Source organism: Sciurus carolinensis, chromosome 11 (genome assembly GCF_902686445.1).
Source record: "Sciurus carolinensis chromosome 11, mSciCar1.2, whole genome shotgun sequence".
NCBI classification, from domain to species: Eukaryota; Metazoa; Chordata; class Mammalia; order Rodentia; family Sciuridae; genus Sciurus; species Sciurus carolinensis.
This window is the reverse complement of record NC_062223.1, coordinates 25,606,335-25,616,495: the sequence shown is the minus strand read 5'-3', so window position 1 is coordinate 25,616,495 and position 10,161 is coordinate 25,606,335. Positions and strand designations below refer to the sequence as shown.

At 37.8% G+C, this 10,161-nt stretch overlaps 2 pseudogenes; both read left to right on the top strand.

The window, feature by feature from the left end:
- Window positions 1–6,962: 6,962 nt before the first annotated feature.
- On the top strand, window positions 6,963–7,885 carry LOC124960509 (olfactory receptor 4C15-like; annotated as a pseudogene).
- Window positions 7,886–8,927: 1,042 nt separating this feature from the next.
- Window positions 8,928–9,975, top strand: LOC124959268 (partitioning defective 6 homolog gamma-like; annotated as a pseudogene).
- Window positions 9,976–10,161: the final 186 nt, after the last annotated feature.

Here is a 10,161-nt window from a genome sequence, read left to right as displayed (position 1 = left end):
AATTGTGTGTAACTGAGGTAGAGAGAGAGAAAAAGAGAACAAATTTAAATAATTCTATGTGATTTTTCTATTTTGATGATGATTTAATCTTGAAAAGCTGCTATCATTTTTTTATGCCTCAAATTTTATACATGCTTAATAAAAAGTTATCCAAATTTCATAACCTCACTTTTGTGGCTGACCTGGATACTTGTTTCTAGGTTTTGTTATTGTTTTATTTTTTTTTTTTTTTGACTATGATATTGGAATCTGGATAACTGGAAATTTCACACCGATCTTTTGACCAAAAAAGCATTTTCCTTTTCATTTCCATTATAGTTTGGTTTCATTTTTCCCATTCCAAATGTCTTCACTCCTCTGATTTTCCATATCCCTAGATACAAGTCTTTTGTAAGATCTATTTTATTGTTATTTTTATTTGTACCAATATTGAAAATACCATGCACTTTTAATATTTTTTTAAAAATTTTCTTAAAGTAATTTTAATCTGTCATTCATACATTCTCATCTTTGTGAAAATAAACTAGTAGAATCTAAGGTAAAAATATAACTATGTCACTCAGCAAAGGAACTTTGTGTTTTATAGCACTTGACCAGGCATCTGCATTACAGGTAAGTGAAAAACTGAAATCAGTATTTTGAATAATAAAATTTTCCTCCTGGAAAGCCAGGGCTAACAATCACAATGAATGTAATTTCCCCAGTTATACACTACCCATGGCCATGACTTCTCTATACTTTGTGCACATTGAATTATCTAGTCATGCTAGCATCCCTTATAGGTATGTTTTAGATTCATTTATGTTCTACAGGTGAAGATCAAGGGACTGGTTGAGTGACAGGTCCCTGGTGGGCAGTGGGGTGTGGTTTGACAGGAGACAGTGTGGCTTCAGACTATGTACTGATTACTGAGTTAACATACTTCACAGTCTGGTTGCATCTGTGTGTTTCAGAATCTAGTTGAGAATTTAACTATCTGAATTGAAGTTTGCATAATTTTAAATTATCTGACCACTCTCTCCTCCTGCTGATTTCAGTGTGTGGCTGCAGGGTTGTGGACACAGTCAACAAATATCACATTATTGAATGCAGTGATTAAGTCCATACACTGTGAATGTGATGGTCTTTTAGTGTCTCAACCTTTCTCATTAATCAGTTTAATTTTGCACTTTTTGTGGAGTGTGATTAGATATAAAACTTGATAAGATGAAATATTTAGATACCAGAAAAATGGAAAATTGTTGGTGAGGGTCCTTCTGAGGAGGATGAAGGAGCTATGTCCAAGTTTTCCCCAAACATCCTTTTAAATGCTATGTTCCTTCACATTAACCACATCTGCCATACTATCTTCTAAATAAATGAAAAAAGTTCCTTCAATCTCTTCTATAAATTTTTGTTTTAAAAATTATAAGATCAGTTTGAGAGAAATGTAACATTTCAGATAATGCATTCTTCTTTATTTTTCTTTAATAAGTACTCCTTCCTATAATACATGTTTTCCATACAGACTGGTGGATGGATGGTTTATCACATAACTCTCATTTTATATTTAGTAGATGCACAAGCTTTTGGTCTGAATCCTGCAAGAGACAGTAGATACTGTGCCCAAATACCCAGTGCCCTATTCCTGAGTAACATGGGAAATGAAGAACCTGCAGATAGAAACCCAAGAGCATTAGGACAAGAAAACAAAACAAACAGAATCTCTAATTGCTTGGGATAAAAGATTTGCCAATACTTGAAAAAGTGGAAAAACCAAACAAAATTGTGTCTTGGCACATGATGCTGATGAATAATTTCTCTCTGGGGAGAACCAGATGGTAAGTCTACAGGTACATGACTTATGACCTAAGGCTCTTTAAAGTCCAGATGGAAATCAGGAGGAACATTTGCTTCTGATGTTTCTTTGTTCCTGATTCTGTTTTCAGGGAGCAGTGGGGACATTGGACTGTCAGAGAGGCTCTTACTCTGTATCCAAGGTGTTGAGCAAAGATTGGACATAGACATCGCTGTTTGGGGAGCCCAAGAAAATTTTTCTCCATAGAGAACAGGAGAGGCCATCACTAGAATTTTCAAGGAGCTGATATATGGTGAGATTTATAGTTTAACTTTTTGGATTTTCATGGATGATTTCAAGTTGTGATGCAGTGCTTAAAATTTTGTGTCATGTGGGAGAGCTGAGCCCTGTGCACAGAATGGATCTGACAGCAACTGTGCGCTTGGTATAACTGCATGACCTTTATGACCTTAGGATTCTCATGTTGAATGAAGATTATAAGATTACCAAGGTCAAGGAATGTGGAAGTCAATAAAATAATACATGTGGAACAGACAGTGCATAGTTGACACAGAATGAGTATCCAATGAGCAGCAGTTCTTAGAGTGCATTGTTTTGGTGGGAGAGTTTTGGTGCACTGATAGCATCAAGCCTAATGAAATAAGACCCATTTTCTGATTTTTATCTTCAAGGCAAATCCAAACACTTCTGAACACATCAAATATATATGTTTTGAGAGTAGTGGGGAAAAATTTCTATTTCATTGAGTGCAACACCCAATAATATGAAAGATCTCTTCAAATATATAGATCTTTTTATAACTTTTAATTAACTTTACTTACTATATATTTTTAAAGGACACATGATGATTGTGCATATTTATGGGAACAGTTTTGTCAGATCAAGGTAAATGGCAGTATCTGTCACCACAAACATTTATCATTCTTTGACTTGGAAAATATAAAATCATCTCCCAGCATTTTAGAAATATACAATTCATTGGTTTAAACCCTGGTTATGCTAAGGTAGAAACTATGCTGCCTATCCTAGGACACCACTGCACCAGTTAACCATACTCCATTCTCCTGCCGCACTTTCCACAGCCTCTGGGAACCATTATTCTACTCTCTACTCTGTGAGATCTGCTCTTTTTAGCTTCCACATATAGTGACAACAGGTCATTTGTTTGCACCATTGTGATGGTTTAGAATAAAAAGTGGTGTTTTGGATGCTGTACAAATACTGACATTTTAATATGGTAAACAAAAGTCTTAGAGGATCAATCACAGATTCATTGATAAAGAATGTAATATTCACTATTTCCACAACAACACACTACTAAAAAGAACAGGGAAGAACATTAAAGCTAAAAAAGAGTTACTAATCTACAGAAAGGAGTCTTTAGAATCCAACCCTCTCTGATGAATTGTCCCTATGGGCATTTGCTGTCACAAATAGCATTAGGGTGTTGCTTTAGAATTGTTCAGAAAAATCTAAGTGACTAAGCTCTGAACTGCTTTATTGTTTACAGTTGTGTCTTTGTCTCTACCTTAAAATGAGTTAAAGCATTGACACAACAGAAAAGAAGTCTCAGGCATTCATCTGGAAACACACCAGTGGAAACGAATAATTTTCTACTCAAATTTCAGAAGCATATCATACACACACACACACACATACCCACATCATAGATATACATATATCTGAAAATGTCTGAAATGTTATGCACATATAAGTTTCAACATTTAGAAAAACATTAAAGCAACATTGAGGGGCAAAAAAAAGATCTTTAATCTTAGGGAACTTATCTTTTGTTGCTGAATAATAACCTGGATCAAAAATATGGTTAAAACTATCTACAAGTAAATACCAGAAAGATCAGTAGAATAGCGAAAAGGAATGGGGGAGGGAGGGGGTGAAGGAAAGGGGAAGTACTTGGGACTGAATTAACAGTAAATTTCACTCCATGCTTTTATATTTATCTCAAAATGAATCAAATGGTTGCATATAACTTAAAGAAACCAAAAAAAAAAAAAAAAAAAAGTTTTGGTTTACTTAAAGAAATAACAGGGAGGCTAATTTTAAATAGGATTTTACTCTTTCAATTTGCAATAACAATATTTATAACAATGTATGCAAATAAGACTGATATGCCCATGTATGTACATGTAAATGCATATGAAATTTATTACTTGATATAAAATTACTTAATAGTACTTTGATGACAAACTTACTATAAATCTCTCTTTTAGGTTTGAATGTCATATATATATATATATATATATATATATATACACTTTTTTGAAAGTTAATGAAGAAATTTTATTTCTTCCTGAATCACGCTAAAAATAGTTTTGCTAATAAAATTAACAGGAAGAAAACAGTACACAGTGTGCATAGTTGTGCAAAAGGAAGCAAACTTCTTTTGGTCACCACCCCAGGAGATATGCAACCCCCACAGTTCATGCAGTTCATGTCAGTAGGGGTCCTCAGCAACTTCAGGTGCAGCTAGAACATATTGAAGGATATGACTATTGTGAAAGAAAAGACAACAGAATGTTCTAGGACAAATAAAGACTCATTAAACTTCTATCAGTAGGCAAATGTGAATTTAAAACTCATACCAGTAAATGCATCAAGGGTGGGGTGGGGTGGGTCTATGGTAGGGCCATTAGTGGAAAGCTTACAAGAAGTCACAATTTTAATTAAAGATTCCTTATTATGGTAGTGTGTAGATTCCATCTTTGTAAATTAATTTTCCTCAAACCTCACATCCTCTTTCTGAACTGTTCTGGTAATGGAGTCTTGTGTGGTGTTTGTTAATTATTCTATTATAAATATTCTCATCATAGTAACCAAATATTTATTGCAAATTAAAAGACTATACCATTGTAATATTTTATTTTCCAGATGATGAAACTCTATTTAAAGTATTAATATAAATGGAGGAGAGTTATTAAAATGTTTTTATTTTTTTCTTAATATTTTGCAAATTGTTTTACCTCTTATTTTCTTAAATCATTAGTTATAATTTTATTCATTACATCAAATGATAATGCAGTGGTCTGATTTAAACAGACATATTTTTCATTGACTATCTTAGCTGTTTTTGTTTCTTATGATACTTTACACTGTCCATTATAAAAGTTCCCCATGTTATTTCATTTTCATTATGTACTCTCAGGGTTTGGATAATTAGTAGAAAGAATACAAACAGAATTATGATACTGAAAGTATTTGTCAATTTGTTTTCAAAAGGATTACACTTAAAAAGAATTTTTATTACAATTGATAACCTTGTGATTCATTCAGTCCTTTTCTTCACTTTGTTTATGTTTGTGCTGCTGAAAAATGGTGACATCAGTATTTCTTATATTCCTTCTGACTTCCACTGAGAACCCCATGTTCATAATTCCTCTGTTTCTAGCACTGTGCTCAGGCAGCTTGAGGCACAGGGCTTTGTCTAATGGCCCAGTGCCATTAGACAGAGGCTAGAATTGTAGATATTTAACAGCAGAAATCTATCACTGTTTTTCTATTAACTTTTATTTTGGAATAATTTTAGATTAACCAAAAAGTTTCATAAAGTTTCTGTAAAATTCCTGTAGAATTGTCAATTAGCTTTAATACTATTGGTTTATATTATTATGGGTATATTTGTCAATGTATGAAATGAACATAGGTACATTTTTATAAGTAAATTGCATATTTTACTCATATTTCAATAATTTTGCCACTATTGTCCTTTAACTATCTCAGGATTCAATGCAAGACAACTGATTAAGATAATTAGCATTTAATGATTTAAAATTCTTAAACCTTGTGATCATGAACCATAAGACACAGCATATTCTCCACGTCAGATATTTAACAGTAATTTCGAGAATTACTTTCATTTGGGAATAAAGGGATTGTTTCATTTACATTCAGCAACATTTTAGTTATGCAGTGGTATTGCTCTTGACCATCCAGAAAAGAGAAGTGGAGAGATAAGATGTCTGTAATTATTAGATTAATTTAGGATCCTGTCTTCACCTTCCCACTCCATTTGGTTTTCTTTCACAGTGATGCATCTGAAGGAGGCATGGACACAGGTGGATCTGAGTACACAATAACATAATCAGGGGTTACTAGGGACATTCAAAATGCAATGCATTTCAAAATGTTATTTCTTCCTGCTAATAAACACCTGTGTTATTATGTTTATGACTTTATCTAACTTGCACAAGAAGCCTATTTATAGACATTAAATCCTAAGTAGAAGTATAAGCAGAACTTTAGAGAATTTTAAGTAACCTGATCCATGCCATAGAACAAACAGAAGGATCTGGATTTGAACCCAGGTTTACACTATCTGGCACAGATGTTCTCACTCATTTCCTTTCTTTGACCTTCCTGCTTTGGTCCTAGGGCAAGATGAACACTGCTGGATGACGTACTACTCTTCTTAATTCTGTAACAAGTGGTTTCCAATGCATCCAAGAACATTCAGAGTTTGTTTTATATTGTTTTCTTTTATGTGACTGTAAAGTTAGAAGTATATACATTGGTCAGGAATGAACTAGAACACAATTAAAATGATGATTTTAAAGAAAACAAATAAATAAATATTAATTTACATAAATACATTGTAAAAATTTTTGTTTCTGCTTACTCTAAATGGGAATTGTAAAAGCAGTTGAGTTTAATTCTCATATAAATCCCCTTATACTTCAATTCATCTTTTTAAAATAAACATGTATACATATAAATATAGAAAAGTTTATATGGATACTCAAATATGCTATTTCATTGATACATTTCAGTTATACCTACAGATGAGGACACTTTCATTCATTCTTTGAAGATGTCTCCTCTCATCCTAGAGGCTCAGAAGGTTGAGGCAGGTGGATCACAAGTTCAAAACTGGCCTCAGTAACTTAGCAAGACCTTAAGCAACTTAGTGAGACTCTGTCTCAAAATGAAAAATAATAAGAGGATGGGGATGTATCTTAGTGGTTATGCACTACAAAGTTCAATTACAGGTAAAAAAGAAACAAAAAATAAAGAAACAAAAATCTCATAAATCATAAGCATATAACAACTTGGTGATGTGAGTCTTACTACTGAAACTATTTTCATGCAATTTTTTAATTCTACTTGTAGAGCTACATCACCAGTTTGACGTTGATCATTTCATAAGATCATGAAAAATCAAAGTTTCATAACAGAATTTGTCTTCATGGGGCTTTCACAGAATCCTACTATGCAGAAGATAGTATTCATTGTTTTTCTGATGGTCTACATTGCAACTGTTGTGGGCAACATGCTGATTGTAGTGACCATTCTCTGCAGCCCTGCCCTGCTGGGCTCCCCCATGTACTTCTTCTTGGCAGTCCTATCCTTTGTGGATGTGTGCTACTCCTCTGCTATCACACCAAAGATGGTTGTAGACTCCATTCATGAAAGAAAGACCATTACATTTGAAGGATGCATGATTCAACTTTTTGCTGAACACTTGTTTGGTGGAGCAGAGATGATTACCCTCACAGCCATGGCCTTTGACAACTATGTGGCCATTTGCGAGCCCTTGCACTACTCTTCCATCATGACCTGGAGGCTCTGTGGCATTCTGGTGCAGGTAGCCTGGACAGGGGGCTTCTTACATTCCATCATCCAGATTCTCTTCACTTTCCACCTGCCCTTCTGTGGGCCTAATGTCATTGATCATTTCATGTGTAATTTGTACCCATTACTGAAACTGGCCTGCACTGACACTCACATCCTAGGCCTTCTGGTGACAGTGGATTAATCTGCATCATCAATTTCTCTCTGTTGCTTGTCTCTTATGCTGTCATATTGTTCACCCTGAGGACACACAGTGCTGAAGGGAGGAGGAAAGCTCTGTCCACCTGTGGGTCTCACATTACTGTTGTGGTTTTGTTCTTTGTACCATGCATATTTATATATGCAAGGCCACCATCTGCCTTCTCTTTTGATAAAGAAGTAGAAATGTTTTACACTGTCTTGACTCCCTTGCTCAATCCTTTGGTTTATACTCTGAGGAATAAGGAAGTGAAAAATGCCATGAAGAAATGGTTGAAGAGACTTTTGGTGATTTCTGATTAAAAATTATATGTCACAGTACAAAAAAAATATAGAGAGTGTAAAGAAGTCATTAATTTGACACACACTTTTTGGTATATTCTTTATGGAAAGAGATTACATAATTCTAATAAGACATTATAGTGAGTGGGGGAGTAAAAATTAATATATTCTTCAATTTGACATCACCGTTTGACCCAGAGTTGCTTACTCAATCCTGTCACATCAAAAGTAAAGATAGTTCCATTTTATACTTTCTTAAATTTATTAAATATTGGAAGGGTTTTAACTTCGAAGATGGACTTCGAATCACATACTTTGAAGACTAAAAAAGTCTTGTGGAAGAAAATATAAGTAATTAGAATCTTTCAAGTGAAAAGAACATTTCCTCTGATACTGATGTCAGGGATTCTGGTGTAAAACATCAGGATTTAAGAATATCAAAGAGAAGAGATTCCAAGGCACCTGCATCATTTCACTTCATCCTAAATGTGGGTCCAGTATCACCTGCTAGAGTAGAATCACTTTTTCAATTTGAGAGATAAAATCTGATTGGTCTATTTTGCCTACGGGCATGGTCCCCTTGGGTCAGGTGACCACCTCCTACCAATCAGTTATTGTGGAGAAGTTTTAGCTATTCCACAAGGGAGTCAGCATTGAAGGTCTTTTATTGCATTACAATCAAGGTAACTCCTACACACCTCATTAGTAGCTACACTGGTCAAATCTGCAGGTGTAGTGAGCACACTTTCCCCCACCCCCACCAGAGGGAACAGAACCCAGAAGAACCAGATGTAAAAGCAGATTTTCAAAAGAGGTTTAACTTCAGTTTACTTGTTGATTTTCATTTCTGAGTTCATGTACCTAAGTGCAAATGATTCATTTGAGCAATTATCAATAAAGAAATCATTCCAGAGGCGCCCCTGCGGCACACCAGGCAATCCATCGCTCTACTGAGTGTGGGCTGAGGCGGGAGCCGGGGCCGATGGTGGGGGCGACATTCCCAAGAGTCTTTCTGTGACCCTTGAGCAGCGAGGGCGAAGTGAAGCTGACCAGGGCCGAAACCATGAACCGGAGTGTTCACAAGTCTCAGATCCTGCGCTTCTAGGACTGCAGCGCGGTGGCAAGAGCAAGTTTGGGGCGGAATTCTGAAGGTTTTCCTTGAACCTCCACAAGCCCAGGAAGTTTGAAGATTTCTACCAGCTGGTCGAGCACACCCACCACATCTCCAACACAGAGGTGATTGCTGGCTACGCAGACGTGCTTGGTGACCTGCTTCCCATCAACAGTGATGACAACTTCTGCAAGTCGGTCTCCAGCGCCAACCCCCTGCTCAGGGTCTTCATCCAGAAATGAAAAGAGGCAGACCACTACAGCTTCGGGGCTGGCACCCTGTCCAGGAAGAAGAAGCTGCTGGTGACGGTGAGGGACCAGGGCCTGAGCCGGCGTGCCCACCTGAACATTGGCCTGCCCCACGACTTCCGCCCTGTGTCCTCCATCATCGACGTGTACATCTTACCCAGACGCACCTGAGTGAGGCTCTGCAGGCACGGCTGCGAGAAGCCTCTGGGCTTCTATATCCGAGAGGCACCAGCGTGCGTGTCACCTCCCACGGGCTCCAGAAGGTTCTGGGCATCTTCATTTCCTGCATGGTCCTGGGGACTTGCAGAGAGCACGGGGCTGCTGGCAGCGAATGACGAAGTCCTGGAGGTGAACGGGATGGAGGTGGCGGGGAAGACATTGGACCAGGTCACCGACATGATGATGGCAAACAGTCACAACCTCATCATCACTGTCAAGTCTGCCACCGGCTGACCACGTCCTGCAGAACTTCCACCCTGATGAGATGGAGAGCAACGAGGAGGCCGACATTGTCATCAAGGGCACTTTGGAGCCTCAAAATGTCCCCAAGACTCAGGGCACACCTTCAGGCAGCCTCTCCCCACCTAGCAGCCTCACACACAGGCTGCCGCGGGACCTGGCTCTGCACGGGACGAGCGGGAGAGCAATGGCACATGCCCAGACTTTTCTGCTGCCTGAAGGCAGACCCCCGCTACCGCCTGGTCCTGCCACAGGGCGGAGTGGAAGAGTATGGGCGGGCCTTTACGCCCTAGACCCAGGCCGCGCGGCAAGTTCTGCCTGCCCCATGCAAAGGGCTGGGAGCCAGTGGCCCAGGAAGGCACCGTGATTTCAGACGGAAAACCCCCAGCAGGAAACTTGCTAAGGATGTATGCCACCCAGAACTAGGACCGTCGGTTGACGTGGTCCCTTCCTTGTTGGTCACTGGCACAGCCTCTTCT